This window comes from Nelumbo lutea, chromosome 1 (genome assembly GCF_056320005.1).
Source record: "Nelumbo lutea isolate HS-2025 chromosome 1, American lotus-T2T, whole genome shotgun sequence".
NCBI lineage: Eukaryota > Viridiplantae > Streptophyta > Magnoliopsida > Proteales > Nelumbonaceae > Nelumbo > Nelumbo lutea.
Genome location: NC_142684.1, coordinates 209,056,686 through 209,070,541, shown reverse-complemented (window position 1 = coordinate 209,070,541; position 13,856 = coordinate 209,056,686). Strand labels below are relative to the sequence as shown.

Below are 13,856 nucleotides of genomic sequence, written 5' to 3'. Positions count from 1 at the left end.
ACAAGGCTAACACTACAAGAAAATAGGCCTATAGCTACGAATAAATCCATAGCTATAAAAGCAAAAAACTATAGCTATAGGCCTATAGCTATGGACGGGCTACGGTCAAGAAACAGTAGCTACAGTCGCGGTGGCTATAGCCAATAGCTACGGCTGAACGTATTCGTAGCTACAACTAACCTATAGCTACGGTTTGTGCCCGTGGCTAAAGCCGAATTTAGCTACGGATCCAAGTTGCCCGTAACAAAAGAACATCAATCTATAGCTACGGATATTAATTGGCCGTAGCTAGAGAAATAACTTATAACTACGGTTTATAATGACTATAGCGAAGAACTTATACTACGATTTATAATGACTGTTACTACGGTTTATAATGACTGTAGCTAAAAACTTATACTACGATTTACACTGGCTGTAGTTAAAACATAAACCTAATTCTGAAATTATTTTTTTTTTCATTATTTTTTGAAGCCTCCTTTCCTGTATTGAATACAAGCACAACTAGTTCATAATATAAGATGGAACTTAAATTTAAAATTCCATTAAAAGATTATATAATAAAAAAAATCAATTATATCTCAAGGTTCTTTAACATCCATGTGTTTGCTACAAATTCAAGGTTCTTGAATACATGAAACTCAATCCCTAAAGAAAAAAAAAACTTGGCGTGTAATATTTGATCAAATGTCTTCATCCACACGTGTGAAGTATCCTCCTTTACCATGTTTAACCTATAAGAAAATAATAGAAAATAAGTTAGTAATCACATTTTTGGAAATATAAAATCATGTATGAAAATTTAGTCAAGTATGCAATATAAACTTGCCTTCCGTATTGTGAAACCTAACCAAGCTTTAATGCTTGTTTACCAATAAAAGTGTTTGTACTTATTTTCCAACAATATTTCAGATTTAATACCTGTAATTTGTAATAAGTAAAGTGATATGGACTTGAATATAAGGCTGGAAACTCAGGATTTTGGTTCCTTCAATAAAAGGTTTTGTTGGTGATCTCTTTTCTCCTCTCTCCTCCAATCTTTCTTCTCTATTCCCAATTTTTTTTTCATTCCTCTCTCTCTCCTCATCATCTCTTCTCTCTTTCTCTCTCTTCCTAAGATAATTCCCTCTAAAATTCTTTAAATTGAGTCCCATTTTGTATATCAGGTTGAATTAACCTGATAATAGGAAGATGTCGGTAGTGTACTCAAGTATGTTAAACATAGTTACTTTTTATTCTGCAAATGGGACATTGCAACTCAAAGTGGAAGGAGGACTTGCAAACAATTATCAACTGGTTTAGAAATGGAGCTCTAGGTCCATGACATTTAAGACATCACATCAAGGGGGCTAGTGCAGCGACGACTGCTAGCTTAAAATCAAGCATCAAATGGGTCCCTAGATTAGCACTTAATGATGCTATTGCCAGAACGAGTCAATAGGAAGTTTTTGTATTGAGGGTATGTGCTACCTAGGTTAATTTGTTCATCTTTCTTGAGAAGATTGTATGTTTGGGGAGGGTAGAAGTGGACTAGCTCTCTTTGTGTACTACACTTTCTGTTTTTAACTAATTTGTATTTTTTATATTATTTCTGACTTAGTTAATTAAATATTGATTGTTTACCCAAAAAGGAGGTTCAATAGCAGTCATAATGAACTATAGGATACTTTCTAGAAGAGATTTTGTAGAGTACATAATCAGCATGGATGATTTTATTTTAGAAGTCAAGGCTACAAGCTAACTTTTTTTTTTTTTTTGGTGGGGGGACTTTATCCCAAGTCTCTTAATGTACAAGGAGAAAGGAAACATGCATCAATATCCTGAATTTACAAAAGCCATGTCAATCTCATTTACTCAAATAGCTTTGCATGATATTCGATTGGGAATGAAAGAAGGTGAGGGCTTCCTATGGGGTGAGTGTGTGGAAAGGGATCATGACCTTTAACAAGGAATTCAGGGACCTAACCAGATTTGTAGTAGGGGATGGATCTAAAATCAGGTTTTGGGAGGATGAGTGGTGTGGGGTGGGAACACTTTGTGACTTATGTCCAAGACTGTATAGATTAACAGAGGCCGAGGTCACTATCAGTGGCTGCTATGAAAGGAGGCGAGAGCAGCTGATCTGGAGTCCGAAATTCAAGAGGCCTTTATTGAACAGAGAGGTTGAAGAATGCATCTCTCTCTTAGAGAACCTGGAGGGTGTAAAGCCTACAATTCAGCTCAAAGCAAAGCATAACAGAATCTTTCAAATGTAGCTACAAGAAAGAATAAAACAAGGAAAGTCATGGCTATGACTGGGCAGCAGCTGAAAAGAACAATCTGTTTAAACTTAGTTATTCCAGGCAATATCCTTTGAGAAAAGATGTTATGGGTTCAAGGACCAATTTTTGTAAGTTGTTCTTGGTCTGTGACCAAACTTAAGTAGGACTGACCCAATGATCATGGCTGTAGATCCTAATCCTTACAAAAAGCTGGCCTCTAGAATGTCTTTTAAAGGAACCAGATGGGGGCATGGTCTCAAAATAAAGTTATTTCCTTTATGACCCAAGAGGCTGATAAAGAATCTCAAGCCATGTCATGTGGGAGAGTTAGAAACAAAAGTTGTTGTGTCATTTTACAAATGAATGTAAGGACAAAGCTCTTTTTTCTGCTTTCATGAGGTCATGGGAACACAGATGAATGTGCCTCCATGCAGTAAAGATGCAGCTTGCTTTACTGTCCAAGTGATTATTAGTTTTGTGAACAAATGATATTATATATATATATATATATATATATATATATATATATATATATAATACAATGCCAAAGGTATATCCACCAAATATGCTGGGATTGAAGAAATAAAATGCCTAACCCTTGTGATTTACTTGCCACAAAGTTTTATTAAACAAGAAACAATGTCAATCAAAGAACCTCCCATCCTTGTAAACCTCATTAGTTCCCCATAGATTATCCACCTACTTTCTTCACCAAGAAAGAAACTCAGACTATCTCACATATAATATCCGCAACCTTTGTCTTACATAAGCATAACCATTGAGTAATACTTATTTCATCAAATTGATCTTCCAAATCTAGGACATGCCAAGCAAAAAACAAGTTTCTCATGGTTTTGTAGCCATATAGGATGGTTACAGCAGAATTGTATACAATCAGGAGTGTTCCTACAAGCATCCAGCCTTGTAAGTCCTTTCCATAATGCAAATGAGTTCATAGTGTAAACATATAGTAACTAGACATCAATCTCATCCCACATATATTAATTGAAAAAAGGGCACCCCCAAAGTCATGTTTGACAATATTGTCCATTCAAGCCTTTCTTGGCACAGAAGCCTCAACCATCCACAGATTTATACCACAACCTCTAAGCCTTTGCAATCTCACAAGCCAATACCTTCTGGAACAAGGAAAAGGCAATGCCAACTGCTACAACTCTATCAAAACCATATCCAATTTTTTCATTTGGAAAGCCCTACCCACAATTTCCTAGAAATGCCAGCATGGAATGAGCTTTCAATACAAGAGCATTTTACCAGCTCTTCCTTTGTTTACATGAGAAACCTCAACTTACCTAGTTCTCCCAGAAACAAGCCCTCTATATATTACCATAAGCACCACTTTAATTCTACAAATATGATGGTTGAAAGTTGAAAATTAAGATTGCATCCTCCTCTAAACCAAAAGAAGATCATGACATTTAACACTGTGTTTGGTTTGAATGAAAATGAAGGGGAATCTATAAGCACCACTTTGTATAGATTCCCCTCCATCTTTACCTACATTTTTCTTCAAACCAAACACAGCCTTAAGTCTCTTGTTCAACAAGAAAATTCAAAATGAACAAGACAATAGCAAACATCATATTGAGATTATGCACCACAACATCAGCATATATCTTTTCTTGCCAACGACCAACCACAACTCCCCCACCACCAAACAATCTCTTGAGAAAACTCTAACTCCCATAATTCATAGAAAAAATCAATCATAGAAGAAACAACCCATATAGTAAATAAATTGGAAAAGGACAAAATAATTAGTTACCCAATGTTGGTTGTGGCTATCTAGGGATATAGGAGGTATGGACTGAATATGGATCTAATATTTGACATTTCTTGCACAATTTTCTGATTTTAGACTGAAACCCAGGTTCCCATGTTGGCCATCCAAACATTCTAATATTACACCAAACAATGACCACTAATCAATTAGAATAACCAATAAAGTAGAGATTGTCCCAAGAAATTCATAGTACCTCTTACAACCATTATATACTTCCAAGAATTTGAATGAGACAACTTTTCAAAATGTACCCCTCTCCAAAAGAACACAATGAAAAAGGACTAAAGGTTCAAAAGATAGAACATAAGGATCACAAACAGAACCGCTAGAAAAGCAATTTAATATCACCAACTTCAACAAAAGGGCCAGGTTCCCATGTTTGCTTTGGTATGGACTCATGGCTGCCTTGTACTGCAGATTAGCTTGTCAGAAATAAAATCAGTCACTCATGTAATGATACAACACAGGTATGCACATCCCTCTGAATATATTGTTGTTTTTTGTTTCTTTGGATGAAAGAAATTACTAATCTCTCATATAATAGGCTTTTCATATAAACAATTGTAAAACTTAATAGATGAATCATTCAAATGGAATTTAGTTGTAATAGTTTACAGTCATACCCCAAACACTGCCAGGTGATAACTGGCTGAATTGAAAAACTTATTGCTTTGACTTTTAGTAAAGAAGTTTTTGAGGAGATTGTGAGGTCTTTCATATAAACAAACTTTGGTACGGACAAATCATTTGAGATCCTGATAAATCTTTGGTAACTTGCAGGTTTTGCTTTGGGACAATGCAGGGGGTGAATTAGACAGACCTTGGAGCCAACATATAAGCTATGTTTTTTGAAAAATCCAGGGAACCCAAATCAGCTGTCAGTCAGTCATTTGAAGGGCTGTCTACTTCAGCCTTTTTTTATGGCTCGTTGGAGTGCTTTAAAGTAACTGAAGCAGTTTACCTAAATCTTCATCTCAGCCCTTCCAATGCAACTAATTCCTCTTTCAGAAGAAAAAGAAAATACATAGGAGAGGGGAGAAATGCAATTTTACATCAGGGGAGACAACACGTACCAGTAAGACAGAACCTAGGTAAAAAAAGTAAATACAGAATATCAAAGAGGTATGAACGTCCCTGAAATAGAACCATTTATAATAGATAAATCAACAGACATCTATTAGGCAACGTTAAAACAAAATTGTATTGAATAAAATTCATACCAAATGCTAGCAGTCCAACGACGTCCCCTGAATCAAATTCCCAAACTCTTCAGGATCTCTCTTTACCAATCGATTCTTGATGACAGATAGAGTGAGAGAGAAGGGGGAGTTACCAAACTCGTTGGAGCTCGTTCGAGTGAAAGCGGACGAGATGTTGCACGCTCAATCGATTCCTGATGACAAAGTGAGAGAGAAGGGGACAATGGAGAATATCCAAGTATTGGGCGTTCTTCGAGTGAGAGCGGGGGATCTTTCAATCGACTACTTCCAATCGATCTAAATCGTTCGCCGGAGGATCTTCCTGCGGTAGACTGCACTGGGGCGCAACACGAGGAAGCGCAACGCGGAGCAGAAATTGCTATAGAGGTTGTGCGCTTAGAGACTGCTCTTCTTAGATAGTTGAAACTGTCTGGATGAAGCAAACCGTCTGGATAAAGCAAATTTGCCAATTGCCACAGTGGGAACGATCAAGAACTTGATTCTTGAGAGTAACAGAGAAGGGGACTTTCGTTCGACTACAGGGAGTGAAAATTTCGCGCAGGCTGCTAACGGACCAGGCGCCAATGATTGCAATTAAGATGGTCTGATCACATTTTCTATTAATTATAAATTTATTTAAATAATTAAATTATTTTTTATGATAAGTTCTTAAATAGTTAATATTTATTTATTTATTTATGTTTTAGAGATTATTATTAATTTATTATTATTATGGAATTATTAATAAATTAATCATTAATTGTTATTATTACTCATTAATAAGGAACTAATTTATTAATTATTAGTCATATTTATTTATTTTAGTAATTTCTTAATTATTAATTTTCATGCATTACATGAATTTCTAATCATTTTAGTAAATATTTCAATATTTTTTCTTTATTACTTTTTAGTATATTTATTAGATTATGATCAATTTATAGCCTCCAATAACAATTTTTTTTTGCTATAATAAAGGATCAAAATTTTGATACGAGACAAACCATATCGGGTGTATATACACCTGTTTACAATCGTTTCAAGCATGGTTATCGAACTACCATTGACCCAAATGGTCAGACCGTTCGGCCCAAGAACCGTCCAAGAAACTGATTCCGTTTTATCCCAAACCTAGTCCTTGGCCAAAAGCCTTTGAATCGACCAATGAACTATTGACCCGAGCGGTCAAACCATTGATTGGTTGACCCATTCGACCCATTCAATAGTTTTGGCCATTTTTATTTTTAATTTATTTTTTCAAAATGGGTCATCTGTTTGGACCAGACGGTTGAACCATCGACCTAAAAACTGATGGCTCGAATGATTTCCGTTATGGGTAATTTTTTAAAACATTGGTTTTGGAAACCCCCCTCCCTTTTAATAAAAAGTATATATGCTTAAAATAAAATAGCCCCAAAAACCATGTTTTGAAAAAAAAAACTAAATAAAATGTATAAACCCACTATAATCTGTATCCATTGCAAAGAGATCTTTAGCCACCAACGAAATTATCGTGGCAATAGGTTAACATCTGATTTTCTAATATATAGTCACGGATATCTAAAAATCGTGATTATAAGTATCTTTTAGCCACATATCATTAATTTTTAACTACGACAAAAATGTCCATAGCTAATGTTCAATTTATAGGTACGGACATAAAATAATCCATAGCTATATCCCATGTTTTAGCTATGGTTTTTATTTCCGAAGCTACAGTTCAGTAGCTATAGCTTTGTTTCCTTGTAGTGTAAACTAAAAGCGGCTCATGATAAACAGATCTTAAGGGATAATTTTGAGTCAAACCAACAGGTGCATCTGTATGATTCCCATTTGCATCTCCACCCAAGAAAGCTAAGATCTAGATGGATGGGTCCATTTGTGGTGAAGCGAATCTTTCCTAACGGTGTTGTTGAGATTGAGGATCCAACCGATGGGAGAGTTTTTCGAGTTAATGGACAATGGTTGAAGCATTATGTGGAGAGGTTAGACCAACTTGAGGAGATCACTCTTGTAGCTCCGGTCTACAATTCTTAATCAGGTTCTATCTTTCTGCACTACCACTTTATTTTTCTTTTCTTTTATTAGTTTTTTTTATGTTTCCTTTTTCTAGTTGATAAATTTGCAGGCCCGGTCTCAGTCCATCGCTTAGGTGTCCCCTACCCTTTGCTTTATTATTTCTTTTATTTTTTTACGCCAATGAAGACATTGTCTCGTTCAGGTTGGGGGTGGTAGCATTGCATGCACATAATATGCACACTTTTCATATATACATTCTTCTTGTGTGAAAGAAAGACAACTAACACTCTACTTATTGTTTTTATTCTGGTAGTTTTTGTGTGAATAAGTTTGCACTGCATGCTTGAGAAGTTTAGATTGGACTTTCTGCTTTTCTATCTAGGTATGATTTCAAAATTGTTTGGTTTAAATCACTTTTTCTATCTTGATTATCAAAGAATAACTTCTAAAAACTTTTTGCACACAATACTAAGCTTTGTGGTTTGACGGATGTTCAATATATATAGCTAAGAGAATTGTCATGTTTAAGCGCACATTTTTCTAGACTCACACATCTTTTGTGAATGAGTGGAGAGTTGAGGAAACAACTTATGATCTTTCATTATCTGTTGAATTGGTTAATTGCTGTTTAGAATGACGTTACTTGGTTTGATGAATGTTTGGATGATAAGCTAAATGATGATATTAGTCAATTTTCAAAAAAAGAAAAAGAAGAGGAGATAGTTCATGTTATGTTATGTAAAGCCTTTGGAATAATATGTGTAATAATAGTTATCTGAGAAACTCTGCACTTTCCCTACTTTGCGTTATTAAAAAAAAATTGAAGAAGAAGACTCAATACAATAAAGTTTTCCGTCAATTCAAAAGACAAACTTCTTTTCTTGGAAATCAGTCTTTCTCACTATGCTCGATTTCTATTTGTATTGCTCTCGTATTTGATTGATCAAAATCCTGAAACTGGTTTGTGATAAGAATGGTGGAGTTCTAAACAACTAACTTTCCTATCTTCTGATCAATGATCGTTTGTTTGTTTGTCCATAAATTTGGCATTTTCTTTGAGTGATTATCTGATTTCCAACTCCATGAGAGAAATCATTTTCTTAAAACAGCTTACCAGTGAGGATATGGAGTTGAGGCTTTTACTTTGATTAATTCTCAAGGCTATATGTGTTGCATTTTGTGGTATGAAGGTTTTGCTTAATTCACACACATTCACTTTTGGAAGTTATAATTAAAGTAATCTTGATAGCATTTGTGATATTTTTCTGACCTTTTTGTTTGAAATGCTTAAGTGGTTTTGCTGGATTTTTTGTTTAAGCTAATCATCACGCTTTGTCTTTTTATTTGTGCTTAAATTGCTAGGGACTAGCAATAAGCTAGTTGGGGGTTGTGATAGAAGCATGAAAATGTATATCTAAAGTGTACTCAACAATTGGCATTTGTAAAATAAAGAGTTTAAAAGTAATATTTTTCATAATAATTTTATAAATATTAATTTTATTATTTGTGCAATTTTTATGCTAAAATAATTAATAATTGAATGGAGGAAAGCCCAAACATAGGTCAAAGAAACCCAAACCCAAGTTCCATGGCCCAAGTATGAGTGTTGATTCGTTTCCCGTTTTACTCTAAATAGAGTCCATTATTTTGGGCATTTATTTCTTTACAAATGTCAAAAATTAGTAATTCTTGAGGCTATGGATAGCTAAGAGATAGATCTACAATTCATCTGTTGATAGCTTTCTCTAAATCAATCTCTATCTAGGCGAAAATTGGGGGATAAGATGCGGATCCGGACTGAGCAGATTGAGGAGCCTGACAACACAATAAAAAGGAAAAATCTAACCAAAAAGGGAGAGGACTTTCAGAGGTTATTTTGACATTATTTTCCCAATCTTTCACAGAGGAGAAGAGGGGAGAATGACGTCTGATGATGGTGGATTTGGCCCTCCAATGACATTGTGACACCTGGCAGCCTCTTGACGACTAGGTAGCTCGCTATAGGCAGCTTGCCACAAGCAACTCACCACAGGCAGCTCACCCCCTTATAGCCTAACACCTCAGAACAACTAGGTGACACCCAGGACCACTTTGACAACAACTTGCCTTTGCTAAATTGATGGTGTCCCACTAGGCGGCCTGGCCCTGGCACGAGCTAGCAGCCTGGCCCTAGCACGACCTATCCATGGCATGAGCTAGCAGCCTGGCCCTGGCATGACCTGGCCATGGCACGATCTGGCAGCCTGGCCCTAGCGAGACCTAGCCCTGGCATGACCTGGCACCCTACCCCTGGCGCGACCTATCCCTAGCACGAGTTGGCAGCCTGGCCCTGGCGCGACCTGGCCCAGGCACCAACCTGGCGGCTTGACAGGCGCCAGCCTGACAACCTTGAGGAGCTCACCACCATACCCCGCATTTTACAGGATTGTGACTTGTAACGGCTATATTACCTCACCCACTCCCCAATTCTGACGGAAGGGACAATATTACCATTTGACGGCGTTTCACCCACCTAGCACGGAAATAGGTCCCATCACAGCAGAAATCCAAGAACTGCTCCACCTAACCCACGAGGACTCCAGTATATAAAGACCTCACCCCCCAAGGGCAAAGGTATGCGAAAGAGGTTGAAGGAAGAAGTGGTAACCCCTGCTCTCTAGCTCTCTCATTCTCTAATGTCATTCTTCAAGCTCTCTTTACTAAGTGCTAACTTAGTTGTCGGAGTGACCTCACCGGGTAAACACCCCCGGGTTCTCTAACATTTGGTTCCTTGCGGGCCTCTAAGAGAGCAACAACTCTTCAAGGTAGCTCACCTCCAAGTAACTCATCAAGGTAGTTCGCCACTAGGTAGCCCACCACTAGGCAGCTCGACACCAGGCAGTTCGCCACTAGGTATCTTGCCACATGCAGCTCGCCACCAGGGAGCTCCACTTCAGCCTTTGAGTCACAGGCCACTTGGGAGCAGACGAAATGACGAGGTACTTAGCCAAAAAGTTGATACATCACCAAAAAATGATACGTGACCCGAAAACAGTTACATCAACATCCAAGCGCCACTAAAGCTTCAACAAGGCTAGGGAGGATCTTGATCGATGAGTTTTACTTGTTATTTTACTTTGATTCCTTGAGAAATTTTAATGTTTAATTTTGTTCTTGAGAGATTTATTTTATTATTTTGATAAACCCTGAAGTTATATTCTTCAATTTCCATATAAGATTAGTCATGCTCTTTTTATGTGCAATTGTTAGAAAATAATTGATTGGGTAGATTTATTTTATGAGTTGATCATTGATTGCAATACTGTCAATCTGATACGTTGTCGCTCTTGGGTAGCTTGTAAGAATAGATCATTATGTTCTTCATCAAAAATTAATTCTCTCAGAACAAATACTTTTGTTTTTGTCGTTGGTTTCAATGTTATATTTTCCGATTGTTTGTTTGGTATGTGAACTTGCAATTGAGTAATAAATAGGAATCAAAGTCGAAGCCAGTTAAGCAAATCGATCAAGTGAATCTCGAAGCCTTGTTCATCACAAACTACTTTTCATCATTTAATCATCATTTTTTTATTCAAATATTTTTGCTCTTCTTTTTATTTTTAGAAAATCGTTTTTTCTAGGTTATTCACTCTTAGCGGTAACTCATTTGGTTGGTTTAATAAGCTTCTCTATGGATTCGACACCTAAAGCTATGCTTCAACGACCGCTTAGCCAAGGGTAATAATTTTGGGTGAGACAAAATTTGGCGTTGTTGCTGGGGAAGCCAAACCAACAACTGAGTTTGAACATTCTTTACTTCTCTTTTATTTCCTTTGTTTGTTTCATTTTCTTTAGTTGTATTTTATTTTCTTAATCTTATTTTCCTTTTTCTTATTTTTGTAAGCAAAAAAAAGACAAAAAAAAAAAGGAGCTGATGGTGCATGAATAGACCAAGGGACAAAAGAGGGAGATTTTGAAATCATATTTGAAATTTAAACTCAAATTTGAAAATTTGAATAATTTCCTATTAACAATTAAATAACTAATTAAAGGGCAATTAAATAAAGCAATAAATAATTATAGCAAACAAAAAATAAAAAGATTAACTATGCTAAAAAAAATAACAACCACAAAGATAAATTCTAACAAGAAAAATTGCTACTCAAAGGATTAAACATAAAAAAAGAATATGCGACAATAAAAGAAAATAAAATAAAATAAACGAAGTAAGTTTCTAATCTGAAAATAAAAAAATAGAACCTAATAATCCTAAATAGAAATTCACTCAATAAATTAAAAGAAAAAAAATAGATCTAAGAACTAAATGAAAAAGAAATAGTACTAAAAAAATAAATCGGATCTAGAAAAAAAGAAAGAAAAAAATTAATTAACTAAGAATTTGAAAATCACTATTTTACCAAAAAAAAGGAGAAAATAAATATAAAAAAAAAAGACTAAATTAAGATGACTACACCTAAAATGCAATCCAATTTCTCTTATATTCTCTTTTCTTCGGTAGTTCGGCAATGCTCTAGTACTCCACCTTTCTCTATTATGTTATGCAAAATCAAAGAGAAACAAGAATTAAAATGAGATTACAGATCAAGTAATTAGACGAAAATAAAAAAAAATAATGAAACATATCCAGACAAAGCAAATAAAAATTTTCTCGTTACTTCCCCGACAATAGTGCCAAAATTTTGGTGTAGTCGGAAGCGTGTCGTTAACCACTTCGGAACACCAATTTTAATATTTATAAATTTTCTTATTCTCAAAATAACTATAATGTGCAGTTAGTGGTGAGAAAGGGGTCATATCCACAGGGAAGCGAGGGAAAATTTGTTACGTACTTCAATCTGGACAATATAACAAGATTTGAGATTCCAAAAACACAAAATTTAATTAACTGAACTAGAGTCAATTAAAATAAAATTATAACAATGTTGAAAGTAAAAATTGTATGAAAAATAAATAAATAACAAAAATAAAAAAAACTAAATAAAAAATCTGCAACTTGGTCAGAGGTAGGAGTCTCCGGATCTATCCTTTGACCCTCGAACTCCTCAAGCTGGGCCTTTCATCTTACCGTGCAGAATTTCAAATCTATAGAAAGGAAGACAAAAATTAAATTTGATAAAAATAAATTGCAGAAATAAAATAAAAACGGGAAATTAAAGAACGAAAAATAAAAATGCATAAAAAGTAAATCTAAAACTATGGGAAATTGGTTGGGATCCGGATCCAAAGGTGGCATTAGTGGCTAGGTGAACTGCAAGCACGAACCCCTCCTCTTGCCTAGGCGTTCTCCTCTTCTTCTACCCTTGAACTTCTCAAGAACAACCTTCCGTCTTATTTGGGGGTAGAATCCAACCTAAAAGAAAATAAAGAAAACAAAAGGGATGGTTGATCAAATCCAATGGCGGTAGTTGCAGATTGACTGGACTGCTTGCAAGAACCCCTCCTGACAAGATTTGGGCATCCTTCCCTTCTACAACCCTTGAATTCCTCAATAAACCTTAACCTTATGAAGTGGGTCAATTGACCAACCCCTTCTCCAGGGCCCTTGGGGTCCTTTTTATAGAGAATGGTGGATAAAACTGGGATTAGAGAGAAAGAGGGGGGCAACAGTTGGGTTTTAGCAGAAATATGGGCACCCTTGGTTTGAAAAATGGAGATTAAAAGGAGTGGGTGGCGCCCTAGGGTGAATGGCTGAGATAGAGAGTGAACTAGAGGGTTGAGATCTGGTGGCTAAAGGCTAAATGGTGAGGATTAGAAGTTAGGTGGCACCCTAGGGTTAGAATGCACTCAAAAGAGGGTGCCCTAGAATGGAGGGTGGATATTAGATGTTAGGAAGGGATGGAATGTGAGGATTTAGCAGTTAGGGGCGGCTAAGGTTTGTTAGAGATGAAAAGAATGAGTGGAGAGGCGCCCTAGGGTTTGCTAGGGAGAGGGGAGTATGCTAATACAGTAGGAGGGGCACCATTCTGGGTTTAACCGATAGGAGGTGCCCTCTTGTGCTCAGTTTTTCACAAAAACACCCATCTCTCTGCTAGACTTCACAAAAACTTCCCAAAAGCTGCATTTCAGCTTTGAAACTTTTCTAGTTTTCCCAAAGATTTGCACAGAGACCCTCAGAGGTCACATATTGAATTTAACTGGGAAAATGAGACATTTTGACTATTCTAAGGCTTAAAATACCCCTGAAATGATGCCCTTAAGGCATTAAACTACAGAATTATCACTTGCCGTATAAGACATTAGTCCAAAATCTGACTAGAGACATGGAAGTAACTTACAAGTATCAACACAGGGCCAAGAATAGGTATGCCAACACCCTAGCCACTTTGGGATCTAAGATACAACCGAGTGACATACCGATAACCATAACAATTCAAATGCAGTGCGAGCCATCAACAAAGAAATTGGGGCACTGGGTTGAGACAAAGGATGATGTTAAGGAAGATGACTAGAGATATGGCATAATAGAAAAATTTAGTAACTTGATGGCAGCAATGCAGGATGGCGAGATACTTTTGCGGTTCCAATTGGTGATTGGTGAACAAAGTACTATATCATAGTAGATGGAATATGGGC

General features: G+C 36.2%; 1 long non-coding RNA gene across 1 annotated transcript; it reads right to left on the bottom strand.

Moving 5' to 3' along the window:
• Window positions 1-517: 517 nt before the first annotated feature.
• Window positions 518-5,788, bottom strand: LOC148880706 (uncharacterized). The gene is made up of 3 exons (XR_016104636.1): window positions 5,399-5,788; window positions 5,286-5,312; window positions 518-734 (listed from the first exon to the last, which is right to left on the bottom strand). It is a non-coding gene; the product is annotated as an uncharacterized LOC148880706 (long non-coding RNA).
• Window positions 5,789-13,856: the final 8,068 nt, after the last annotated feature.